Source organism: Triturus cristatus, chromosome 2_2, assembly GCF_964204655.1.
Source record: "Triturus cristatus chromosome 2_2, aTriCri1.1, whole genome shotgun sequence".
NCBI lineage: Eukaryota > Metazoa > Chordata > Amphibia > Caudata > Salamandridae > Triturus > Triturus cristatus.
Window position 1 is genome coordinate 474,265,157 of NC_140582.1, and position 12,705 is coordinate 474,277,861.

Genomic DNA, 12,705 nt, shown 5'->3' on the forward strand with positions numbered 1-12,705 from the left:
AGAGAGGAAGAGACAGAGGGGCGTATTATCAACAAAGTGGCGAAGAGAGGCGTTAGCCGTCTTGGCTTAACGCCTCTCTTTGCCACTTCGGAAACGCTAGGCTGCACCATATTACCAAGGATATGGTGTAGGCTAGCGTTCCCATTGCGACGGCGATAAGCCAAGACGGCTAAAGCCTCTCTTTGCCACTTCGGAAACTCTAGGCTGCACCATATTACCAAGGATATGGTGTAGGCTAGCATTTCCCCTTGCCACGGCGATAGGTTTTACAAGTGACCGCCAGCGCAGGTGACTGCGAGGAGGGAAGGTTTGTTCCTGCACATAAACAAACCTTAAATGCCATTTTGTAACTTACATGTGTGCTGTTTCATGCAGTACACATGTAAGTTACAAATTGACATTTTTAAAAAGAGGTTTGTTTATGTATAGGAAGGGACACATAAGACACCTTGGGATTTTGCTTTTTCCATGTGTGCTACATAAGGCAGCACACATGGAAAAAGCAAAAATGAGGAGAAATGGAGTATTTCTCCTCGTTTCGCCACCTTAAGACCAGGATTTTTCTGGTCTTAAGTTCAGCGCTGCCACCTATTATCGCCAAGCTTGATAATAGTTGGCAGCGTCGAAGTGTATGGGTGTTGCGGTGTGCTCCGCAACACCCACTGCATGCCCCTTTCTGGATAGGTTTATCGTGAAAGGGGCCCTATTACCAAGGAAGCGCTAAGGCAATTAACGTGATAATAGAGTGATGCACATATTGCCGCGTTATCGGCAGAAAAGTACCGATAAGGCGGCGATAAGGGGCTTGATAATATGCCCCGGAGAGAGAGAGAAAGTGTGAGAGAGAGAAAGGAAGAGATGGACAGTGAGTGTTGACACTGGTGATAATCTTCGCAGCTCACCTTTGTGCCATCGGTGTTTCCAATGAGGTGCCGATTCTAAGTGTACCCTCAAGTTTAGTGATCTGAAAGATAGTATAGAATTAGTAATTGTAGAGTACATACAACCGCACACGTGTAATTTTCTGTGTCGCGTTTGTGCACGCAGGCTGCTGCACCCCATCCACTCCCACTGCAAGAAAGTGTCTGTGCGCTCTTTTGCGCTCAGGGTGCTGTACCCCATCCACTCCCACTGCCCAGAGATGACTTCCCGTTCCTGCGCACCCAGACTGTTGTACTCCATCCACTCCCACTGCCCAGGGTTTTTTTCCGCTCTTGTGCAGTCAGGCTGTTGCACACTATCCACTCCCAGCGCCTAGAGGTGACTGCTCGCTGCTGCGGAAAGAAGTCTCTCTGCTCACCTTCTGCCACCGACGTGTGCGTAAGAGGGTCCACCACGTGCCAAAGCAACCTTCTCAGGCGTTGAGGATGGCTACGCATCATCGCAGGTTCAACAGGCGTTCAGCTCTGGTGGTGTTGATGGGGTGGCGCCAATTCGTGAAACACAGCCTGGTAGATAAAAAGGAAGATAAGATTGTGCGTCATGCGTCCATCAAAGGATAGAGGAAGAGAGAGAGAGAAAGAGTGAGAGTGACACTTGAGAAAATCTTCGCAGCTCACCTTTCTGTCACCGGTGTGTCTCCAAGCACGTGCAGGGACATAGTGCACCCTTAAGGTCTACATCTGAAAGATAGTAGAGAATTAGTAATTGTAGGAAAGTCCAGTATGCAGGAATTAAAAGACAGAACATGTCTTTTAAGCAGCAGATATAAAGGAAGAATGAGTGAATCCCCGTTAACTTCTATGTCCCAACCTTCTCACATTTAAAACATACCATTCCCAAAGCGACGCGAGGCAGCCACGAGCTGTGAGAGGAATGTCAACCTTGTGTCTGCATGCTTCGATGCTCTTAACACACCTTACCTCCTTATAAAAAAGAGAGAAAGTAAAGGTTGTCAAAATTTGATGGTTAATTTAAGGGTACAAAGTCTGAAAAAATATATAGTCAACTAGTTTGCTACAGATTGTAAGCGACGGATAGTTGACCGACTCTAAAAACTGTCCTGCTATTGAATTTTTTTTTATTAAAATGCAATAAGACAGGGTAACGCCAGGGTATATACGACTGTGTACGCCTAAATCGCTGTGACGCGTTTTTGTTTCCAAGCTGCTGCACCCCATCCACTTACGCCGCCCAGAGGTATCTGCCTGCCGCTGCGCACCCAGGCCTCACTGCTCACCTTTTCACGGACAGGGCACCCTCCACATCATACCGCCCCGCTCTGCAAGCCAGAAGTCTCACAATTGGTGCTGAGTCTTGATATCGGCATGGCAGAGGACATACTTGTGCACCCATCATCATCGCAGGTTGCTCACCCGCTCAGTGCTTGCGGTGCCACTAACTCAGTGACTAGCTAGGGCACGCATGTGGCAGTACTCACCCTGGTGCATGACTCAGGCCTACACTGCGGTCAAGCAGGGCACACAATAGATGAGGTGTACAGACCACCGGGACGGGCCATCACCGCAGGCTCCACACCTACTCAGCGCTTAAAATGCCCTTACCTCAGTGGACCGAAATTCACCGTTTTGTGGCTGTGTGCCTGTGCCGGCCCCAGTGCATCCGATGCGAGCAACTCTAAAATGGCATCGAGCATGTGAGCCCGGTCTTTTTTATTGGCAGGGTCACGTGTCCTGTGATGCCTGTGCAGGATGGGTGTGGTGTGGGTGTATAGCAGCCGTGAGGGAGTGGCTGTGGCATGCTGAGAACTAGACCTGTGTCCAGCAGATCACTATAATGAAAATGTGGGCCATGCAGTGTTGTTGTTCTTTTTTGGAAGCATAAGCGGAGTGGGCTGGCGTGGCGTATGCCAGTGCTGCGTGAGACTGTGAAGAATGACTGCGAAGCTATGGGCGTGGCTCAGTCGTGAGTTATATGAGGAATTAACTGATGCGGTGTCCGTGTTGTAGTGCTGCCGTCACCTGGGTCGTAAGCGCGAATATGTCATTCTGTGAGTGAAGTCTCACAACATGGCCAACATGGAAGGTACGGGGAATCACTGATACTACATTCATCCATAGTTCCACACATGAAAGATGGTGGACATGACGCATATCTGTGGATATGAATGTTTATTGCACATTCACTGCAGTGTTGTAGCTGTAGCAATACAGGGCCATGGAAAGTTCAGGTTGTGGTTTTTAGGACATGGAGGGCAGCCAATTAGAGTGAAGCTCATGTTCGGAGTTAGGCTGCGCCAACATATGTACTTATGTGGTCCGGCGGCTAGACTGCCGACCTTGGTGGTGGAAACCAGCGTTCGAGCCTCGGGGTCATGTACACATCCTGTGATTCTGGGCAAATCACTTAATCTCTGTGTGCTTCCTTGTGTAATGTAAATACGGTGCTCATGTAAAGTTCTCCAATACCTTCGGGTGGAGTTCGCGCAATATAAATATGCAACAAAAAAAGAAAAAAACTCTGCCAATCCCCACTCACTTATAAATTGACTATACACTCTCCTTGCAGTACTCTAATGATCCAGTCTCTACGTACGTACTTGTACAATGAGTGAGACAAAGTTACATAAGCAAAGTTTTCCCCACTGCTAGAAGTAACATGGTTGCATATGCTGTCTACAGCACAATGTAATGTGGTAGTGTCCATGGGCAGTGTCTTGCATACATAATGAACACACGGACACAGATAGATAGTTGAACTGGGTACGGGTACGTGCGCTCTACTCCTTTTTATTACCATGGTCACATGTCCAGTGACGTGTGTGCTGGGTGCATGTGAGGTGAGTGTAAGCCAGTGCTCCGGGAATGGTTGGTGGTGGTAACAAGTACAAAAGTAATTATTGGATCATACACAGAGATTCAATCATAAAGGGTCTATGACTTGTGCTGAAGTAAGGTAGGGGCACTACATGAAATAATACCCAAAAGATTGTATCGTAAAGAGTCTATGAATTGTGGTGCACTGAGGTAGGGACGGCAGATCTGAAATCATACACAAAACATTCTATCATAAAGGGTCCATGAGTTGTGGTGCACTGAGGTAGGGGCATCAGAAGCAATGAACATGTGCAGAGCCAGCGATGATACGTGGTCCGGGCTGGCTGCACTGGGAGCAATGTCTTTTGCATACTGGACTGCGTCATCTGCAATCCCGACTCGAACAAGAGATGAAACATCTATGGAATACGTTGTCGAAACATGTAGGTTTCAGGGACATTATAGTTCAAATTGTGAGCTGTGCTGTCCGCAGTGTAGAGTGCCATTCAGTGTTCGTTTGGACTTGCAAGATGAATTTGGTTATTGTACTAAAGCTATAACTGATATAAAACAAGTTCTTGAAGCAAGGATACTAAAAGGATATTGTGTAGGTTTTGAGGGACGTTATACTTAGTTGTGTACTGCACTTTTAATTAATGAATGAAGAGTCAATTTAATTGTGAGCTCTGATGACCACAGTGTAGGCAGGAGGCAGCGGTCAGCAAGGGCACACAGGCATGTGGTGTTGAGTACAGGTGCACAGGTATTGGCAATTCAGTGTGTGGCAGCCAGCGATGATAAGTAATGCACTGAGTTAGTGGCACATGAAGGAACCAGCTTGTGTGGAGCCTGCGATGATGCAAGGTGCGATTGGGCCGCACTGGTAGCAATGTCTTTTGCCTACTGAATTCTGCCTTATTAAGTCTACATGGTGATGACTTATGGTGCACTGTGTTAGTGGTACCTCTGGCGCTCAGCGTGTGCACACTCTGCGATGATGCATGGTCCGAGGGGGCCACACTGGTACTAATGTCTTTTGTCTAATGAATTCTGCCTTATTAAGTCCACCTGGCGTTGACTTGTGGTGCACTGAGTTAGTGGTACCTCTGGCACTCAGCATGTGCAAACTCTGCGATGATGCGTGGTCCAAGAGGGCCGCACTGGTAGCAATGTCTTTTGTCTAATGAATTATTTCTTATTAAGTCCACGTGGCGTTGACTTGTGGTGCACTGAGTTAGTGGTACCTCTGGCGCTCAGCGTGTACGCGGCCTGCAATCATGCATGGTCCGGGTGGGCCGCAGTGGCAGCAATGTATCTTCCCTACTGGACTGCGTCATCTGCGATCGCCACTGTATCTGAATTGTGAGCCCTGCTGTCCGCTGTGTAGATCGAAGGCAGTAGTCTGTACAGACATAAGTCTGCGGTGCTGTGCCGCTGGGTTTGCAGGGGGCCTCTGTCGAGGAGGCCCGCGTCATGGCGGCAGCCACGTGGCAGGGTGAGGGCCGCCGCTCTGGCAGTCACTTTGGCCTCCCACGCCCAGAGCCCCAGCCTATTTATTCATACTCCTACGCTGGAGTGCCGTACGTTAGACCAGCCTACTCCGCTTATGCTTCCAGGGGGGGACAACACAGCTACATGACCGAGATCTTCCCCATTGCCTGAGGTAACATGGTTGCGTCCACTGTGCACAACACTACAAGCATCATTAGTATATGTCCACATGGAGAGGTTTGTGCTTTGCATAGTGAGGTCTGTCCGCTACACTTGGTATTGTGTGCATTATTATTGATGGGTGACTTGCCTCCTTCACACATACTTGGTTCCCACATCTCCCAACATTCAGCTATTGTGCGGCTGATGGGCCATGGCATTTGGGAAGGCCCGTTGTTCAGTTTTGCGCTGCCTCGGTGGTAGTAGAGGGTAGTCAAGGGGGGGGAGGTCCTGGTGGTGGTGGCAGTGGGTGTTGTGGCCTTGTTGGGTGTCGGAGGTGCATGATCAGTAGCTGTATCACGTGTTGGTCTTTAGATGTGGCTGTGAATTGGGTCCAATTCACGCTGTAGATAGTCGACCTCCTTACACCAGTTAAAGGTTGAAGTTAATTTCTTACTGCTAACTCGGCTTATTGCCTGCTTTTTGGATTGCATTGTAGATTTGGCTGGTCGTTGAAAATATGGGGAAGTGGTGTTTCAGGGTTTTTTTCCCACGGGAACGCCTACTTTGCATATCATTAGCGTTAGTTGTGGCTCTCATTTGTGGCGATTTTTTTGGCGGAAGGTATCAATGGAAAAGTGGTGAGATTTGCAGTTTTGACCAGGTTGAGAATGGGATGATAATTTAAAAACACAGAAAAAGATAGGTTTAATGAACATTATAATAAGAAATTAGCATTTAAAAACCTTTGAAATTCACTGAAAAAACCATAGGTGTCAGGAACGCTATTGTTAGAAATTAGCATATAAAAAAACATTTAAATTCACAGAAAAAACGATAGGTTTCAGGCACGTTATAGTTAGAAATTAGCATTTAAAAAAACCTTAGAAATTCACTGAAAAAAACATAGGTTTCAGGCACGTTATAGTTAGTTGGACATTTCACTCATACTAAACCATTGAAATTCCCCCGTTATAGTTAGTTGAGCTAACTATAACTCACGCCCCTGCAATGCACTGCTGATGACGTCACATATTACATCATTTCATTTCCGTGAATATATATATATATATATATTACCTACTGGCGGTCGCCAGTAGGTAGTTATAGTTAGGACCTAGTTACCATAGGAAAATCGTAGCATTGTTTTACCAATAACTTTGGCACCGGATGGCAAATCTTCGCTGCTATCCTGGAAGTTTCGGGGTGATTCATCAAGCCGGGGCCGAGAAAAAAGGGGGGTCCCTAAACGCGTTTTCTCCATGTTATTTCTCATAGGAAATTTTGGAACAGGCTACAGCCCGAACTAACGGAATTACAGCAAATTTTGCAAAAAGGTAGCCTTTGGCTAAGAAAGAGACCTTTTTTTTAAATGGTGTAAATCCGTACAGTAGTTCCTGAGAAAATAAAAAAATAGAGTTAAAAAAATAGATTTCCCATAGGAAACTTTTGACACGGTTATAGCAAAAACTGCTGAATGGAATTATACCAAATTTGGCAAAAAGGTACTGCTTGACTCAGAAAGCGACCTTTTAAAAAATGGTGCAAATCCGTTAAGGAGTTTATGAGAAATTAAGAAATAAATATAGTGATATCTATGGCCGCGGTGGATCCGAGCACCCTCCCGATCACGAGTTTAATGCTAATTGGCTGTCAACACTCCAAACCAGGAAGTGTTGGCAGCCATCTTGTGCCTCGGTAGAACCGAGGCACAAGAAAACAGAAAAACAAATGCGCAAAACAGGAAAAGGGGGCAGGGTAGAAACACCCTGATCCCCTAGGCCTGCTCAGGGGGTCCTAGAAGGATCCCTAGGGCCAAAAAAAGCATTTTGTTTTTTAAATCGCAGGATCCACGGAGGATCAGCGGATCCGGCTGGAAATAAAATAAACCGAAACGCGGGCTCCCGCGCTTTGTGGTAATAAATTCCCGGGTGGGCCAGGTCCCAGGGGCAGTTGAAAAAAAAGTTTGGGGGCCCCCAATCCACCCCACACTTGCCCCTGGGAACGCCACCTCTCTCGCTGGGAAACCTGCTCTCGCTTCAATGAAGCAAAGCAGAATTGCTTTTCCATAAGGGGAGCTGCATGTCAGCAGCTCCTCTTGTGGAAATGCAATGCCGGCTCCCGCAGGATGTGGGGAGCCGGTGGGACCGTGGGGGGATTGGGGACCCCCCACAGACACCAACGGATAGGGCCGGCCCCGGGGATGGGGTCCCCAGGGCCAGAAGTGGCCTGGGAGGGGGGCCACGCGGCTCCCATCTCCTAAAACGTTTTTTAAAAAAAGGCAGGCCAGCCCCAGGGGATGGGGTCCCCGGGGCCATAATAAGCATGAGGAGGAAGGCCACGCGGCCCCCCTCCAGAAAACAAAAACAAAAAAGCAATGGCCAGGCCCCAGGTGGTGGGGTCCCCGGGGCCAGAAGTGGCCCGGGAGCGGGGCCACGCGGCCCCCCTCCCAAAGAAAAAAATAAAAATAAAATAATAAAGGTCAGCCCTGGGGATGAGGTCCCCGGGGACAATAGAGGCCTTAGGAGGGGGGCCACGCATCCCCCCTCCATAAAAAAAAATGTGGCCATGCCCCGGGGGATGGTGTCCCTTGGGCTAAAATTGGCCACGAGAAGGGGGCCCACGCGGCCCCCTCCCCATAACATTTTTATTTATTTTTTTAAATGGGGGTAAGGCCCTTGGGGATGGGGTCCCCAGGGCCCATAAAATAGAAAAGGAAGGGGGGCCACACAGCCCCCCTTCTTTAAAAATAAAAATAAAAAAAGACTGGCATCGCACTGGAGGCCCCGCCCCCTCCCTGCAGCACTCTGCAAACGTGCCCCCTGGCGCGTTGTAAGATGGGGAAGTAATTCCCCTTGAATATTGGGGGTCCCTGGGGGCCAACTAGCCCACCAGGAACCTCCAGTATGTGCCAGGGAGCTGCGTTGCAGAGAGGTGTTCAGAGGCCACACCCCTTTTGACACCTCTCTGCAACGCAGCTCTGCGGCGCTTACTGGAGGTACCTGGTGAGCTAGTTGGATACCAGGGAGCGTCAGGATTCAAGGAGACGATATCCCCCAACTCAAAACGCGCCACGGGTGTGTTTTTGCTCAGTGTTGAAGGGAGGGGGTGGGGCCTGAGGTGACATGTGTGCAAACACACCCTGTGGTGCGTTTTAAGTTGGGGAATTAATTCCTCTTCAATACTGAGGGTCCCTGGGGGCCAACTAGCCCACCACTTACCTCCAGTAAGCGCCACTGCGCTGCGTTGCAGAGAGGTGGCCCAGGCCATGCCCCTTTTTACACCACTCTGCAACGTAGCTCTGTGGCGCTTACTGGAGGTAAGTGGTTGGCTAGTTGGCCCCCAGGGACCCTCAGGATTCAAGGGGACTTAATTCCCCAATTTTACAATGCACCAGGGGTGCTTTTGCGCAGTGGTGCAGGGAGAGGGCGTGGCCAGATGTCACAAGTGCGCAAACGCGCCCTGTGGTGCGTTTTAAGTTGGAAAATTAAGTCCCCTTGAATCCTGAGGGTCCCTGGGGGCCAACTAACCCACCAGGTACGTCCAATAAGTGCCACAGAGTTGTATTGCAGAGAGGTGTAAAATGGGGCATGGCCTTGGACCACCTCTCTGCAACGCAGCTCTGTTGTGCTTACTGGAGGTGTGTGGTGCGTTAGTTGCACCCAGGGACTCTCAGGATTCAATGGGATTTAATCCCCCAACTTAAAACGTGCCAGTGCACAGTGGTAAAGGGAGGAGGCGGGCCAGAGGTGACGTGTGCAAACACGCCCTGTGACTCGTTTCAAGTTGGGGAATTATGTCCCCTTCAATCCTGAGGGCCCCTGGGGGCCAACTAGACCACCAGGTACCTCCAGTAAGCGCCACAGGGCTTCATTGCAGAGATGTGGTCCAGGCCATGCCCCTTTTTACACCTCTGTGCAACGCAGCTCTGTGGCGCTTACTGGAGGTACATGGTGGGCTAGTTGGACCCCAGGGACCCTCAGGATTCAAGGGGACTTAATCTCCCAACTTAAACTGGCCACAGAGCGTGTTTGCACACATGTCACCTCAGCCCCCTCCCTTCACCACTGTGCAAACGCGTACTGTGGCATGTTTTAAGAGGTAGTTTTAATCCCCCTGCCCTATTATATACTAGGGATTTACAGAGGTGGTCATGCTAATCTCAGGGGTACCCCAACGCATAGTATTCCCTAGTGTATGTAGGTGTTTTCACTGTATTTTAAGTGTCTTTTAGTATAGCACTGGCTCTAGCCCTGGTTAGTCAGAGTCAGTTACCACCAGTACCTGTCTGTAAAAGTTGTGGGCACAGGATGATTTTGCAACAAGGCCTCTTTCTGCTCCTCTGTCGGTTCGTTCTGCACGCCTTCCTTACTCCTGCACTTTTCTTCGTCTTTGTGGACTTCTGTTGCTTCTTTCGGCATTTCTTTTTCTTCTTTTTGTGCAATTTTTTTTCTTTCTTCACATGTCCTACCTCTGTAGGCATAGTTAGAAATTAGCATTTAAAAAACCTTTGAAATTCTCTGAAAAAACCATAGGTTTCAGACACGTTAAAGTTAGGAATTAGCATTTAAAAACCCTTAGAAATTCACTGAAAAAAACATAGGTTTTAGGGTAAGTTATAGTTAGTTGGACATTTCACTCCTACAAAACCATGGAAATTCCCCCGTTATAGTTAGTTCAGCTAACTATAACTCGCGGCCCCTCAATGCACTGCTGATGACGTCACATATTACATCACTCATGACATGGTCAGTGACATCACTGATGACATCTCAAATGACATCACTGATGACGTCACTGATGACATCATCCATGTGATAAATTGATGCATCTTCTCACACCCTAATATAACCTATGATACACCCACTCTAAATTACAGACGGCCATTCTCAAAACCATTGACACTTCAACACCAATAACTACATACCCACACGCTGATTCTTAATTCTACACACACATCCACTCACTCATCCATACAGTCACTCATACTTATGGTCACTCAGTATAGGACTATCATATGCACTCATACACCTATATAGACACTCACACACCGCCACTCATTCAGAGAGGTACTCATACATCTAGTCAGTTATGCAAATAAATATTCACACACCCATTTACTCACCTATACAGTTATACACAGACAAGCTCACTTACTCATACAAATACTAGAACATTCTTATGCTCTTATACAATCACTGATACAACCACACACTCATCCATACAGCCACTCTCACAATCACAAACTTTCACTTACAGCCATTTAAATACTCTAACACACATATATACTGCCTTTTAAATATGTAGTTACTCGCACATGCACCACTGAGACATACATTCACTGACTAACACACCCATACACACTCACCCACCCATGCAGTCCATCACAGATGCACTCTTGAAACCATGCACCCAGTGAATCACCCACTCACACATCTATGCACAGAGTCACACAAACCCCACCCACACAAACACTCAGCCACCCATACAGATACTCAGACAACCAATCAATAACTCATAAACCCACTCATGTAGCTATTCACAAACCCATGCAGCCACTTACACACCAACAGACATATGGATACAGACATTCACACAGTTTACTCACCAACCCATGCATTCAGTAAAATACGTTTAATCACTCACTTATAGACTCAGTTACGCACCCACAAAATAAATCATCCATTCAGACACTTATACACCCACTCATTCTTCAATGCGCCTTTCCCTATATATATTAAACATAGCTAAACTTTACAGAAACACACAGTCACTGGATGATGTCATCAGTGATGTCATCAGTGATGTCATTTGAGATGTCATCAGTGATGTCACTGACCATGTCATGAGTGAATTAATATGTGATGTCATCAGCAGTGCATTGCGGGGGCGCGAGTTATAGTTATCTGAACTAACTATAACGGGGGAATTTCTATGTTTTTGTGCGAGTGAAATGTCCAACTAACTGTAACTTGCCCTAAAACCTATGGTTTTTTCAGTGAATTTCTAAGGTTTTTTAAATGCTAATTCCTAACTATAACGTGTCTGAAACCTATGTTTCTTTCAGTGAATATATATATTATCTACTGGCGGTCGCCAGTAGATAGTTATAGTTAGGACCGAGTTTCCATAGGAAATCTCAAAATTCTATTTTGAATAACTTTGGCACCGGTGGACGAATCCTCGCAAAATTTTCAAAACTAATGGGGCGCTCCGCTCCGCTCCTTCCCTGAAAGTCTCGGGGGGATTCGTCAAGCGGGAGCCGAGAAAAAGGGGGGGCCCCAAAACGCGTTTTCCCCATGGATTTTTCCATAGGGACTTTAGTCGCAGCTACAGCCCGAACGGCTGAACAGAATTACGTGAAATTTGGCAGAGAGGTAGCCATAAGGTCAAAGAAGTGCCTTTTGCAGGTCTGGTGTAAATCTGTTCAGTATTTCCTGAGAAAATAGCATTTAAAAGCATATATATATCTATACGAGCGCACCGTGCGCGCTGGGTGCGCGCACCCTGCCGTGCGGGAGCGCAATTCTGATTGGTTGTTAGATCTTAGTAAACATTCGAATCGGTCGAAACCAGGAAGTGTCGGCTGCCATTTTGTCTCTCGCACTCTGAGGGGCTGATTCACAGAATTAACTTAAGACAAAATCCTAAACTTACTACTTTTGGTATTCACAGAAGTTGGGATTTTGTCTTAAGTTTGTCTTAAGACAAACTTAAGACAGACTTAAGACAGTCTTAAGACAGACTTAAGACAGTCTTAAGACAGACTTAAGACAAACTTAAGACAGACTTAAGACAGACTTAAGACAGACTTAAGACAGACTTAAGACAAACTTAAGACAAAATCCTAACTTAAGTCTGTCTTAGGTCTGTCTTGAGTTTGTCTTAAGTTTGTCTTAAGACAAACTTAAGATAAAATCCTAACTTCTGTGAATACCAAAAGTAGTAAGCTTAGGATTTTGTCTTAAGTTAGTTCTGTGAATCGGGCCCAATGGGCGTGAAAAACAAAGGTTGAGAACGTGAAAATGGGGCAGGCTGGACAGTTCCTCACTGCCTGCATGACGCGTTTCAGCCTCCCAGAGGCCTTGATCACATGACGCCATGGGAGTTGTGGTCCCGCTTTTTAAAGTGCAAAATACAAATTGAAAAGATGACACAATTGGCTGATTCAGACTGTGCATATATAGACATAGAAAAATTACTATAACCTTGGATAATTACAAAACAGGGCAACGTCATAAAAGCACCAACATCAATCAGTTAAAATACAGATAAAACAAATTTCATGTTAAAAAAATGTTTCTAAAAAGTAACCCATGGTAAAACAGCTCAGAACGAC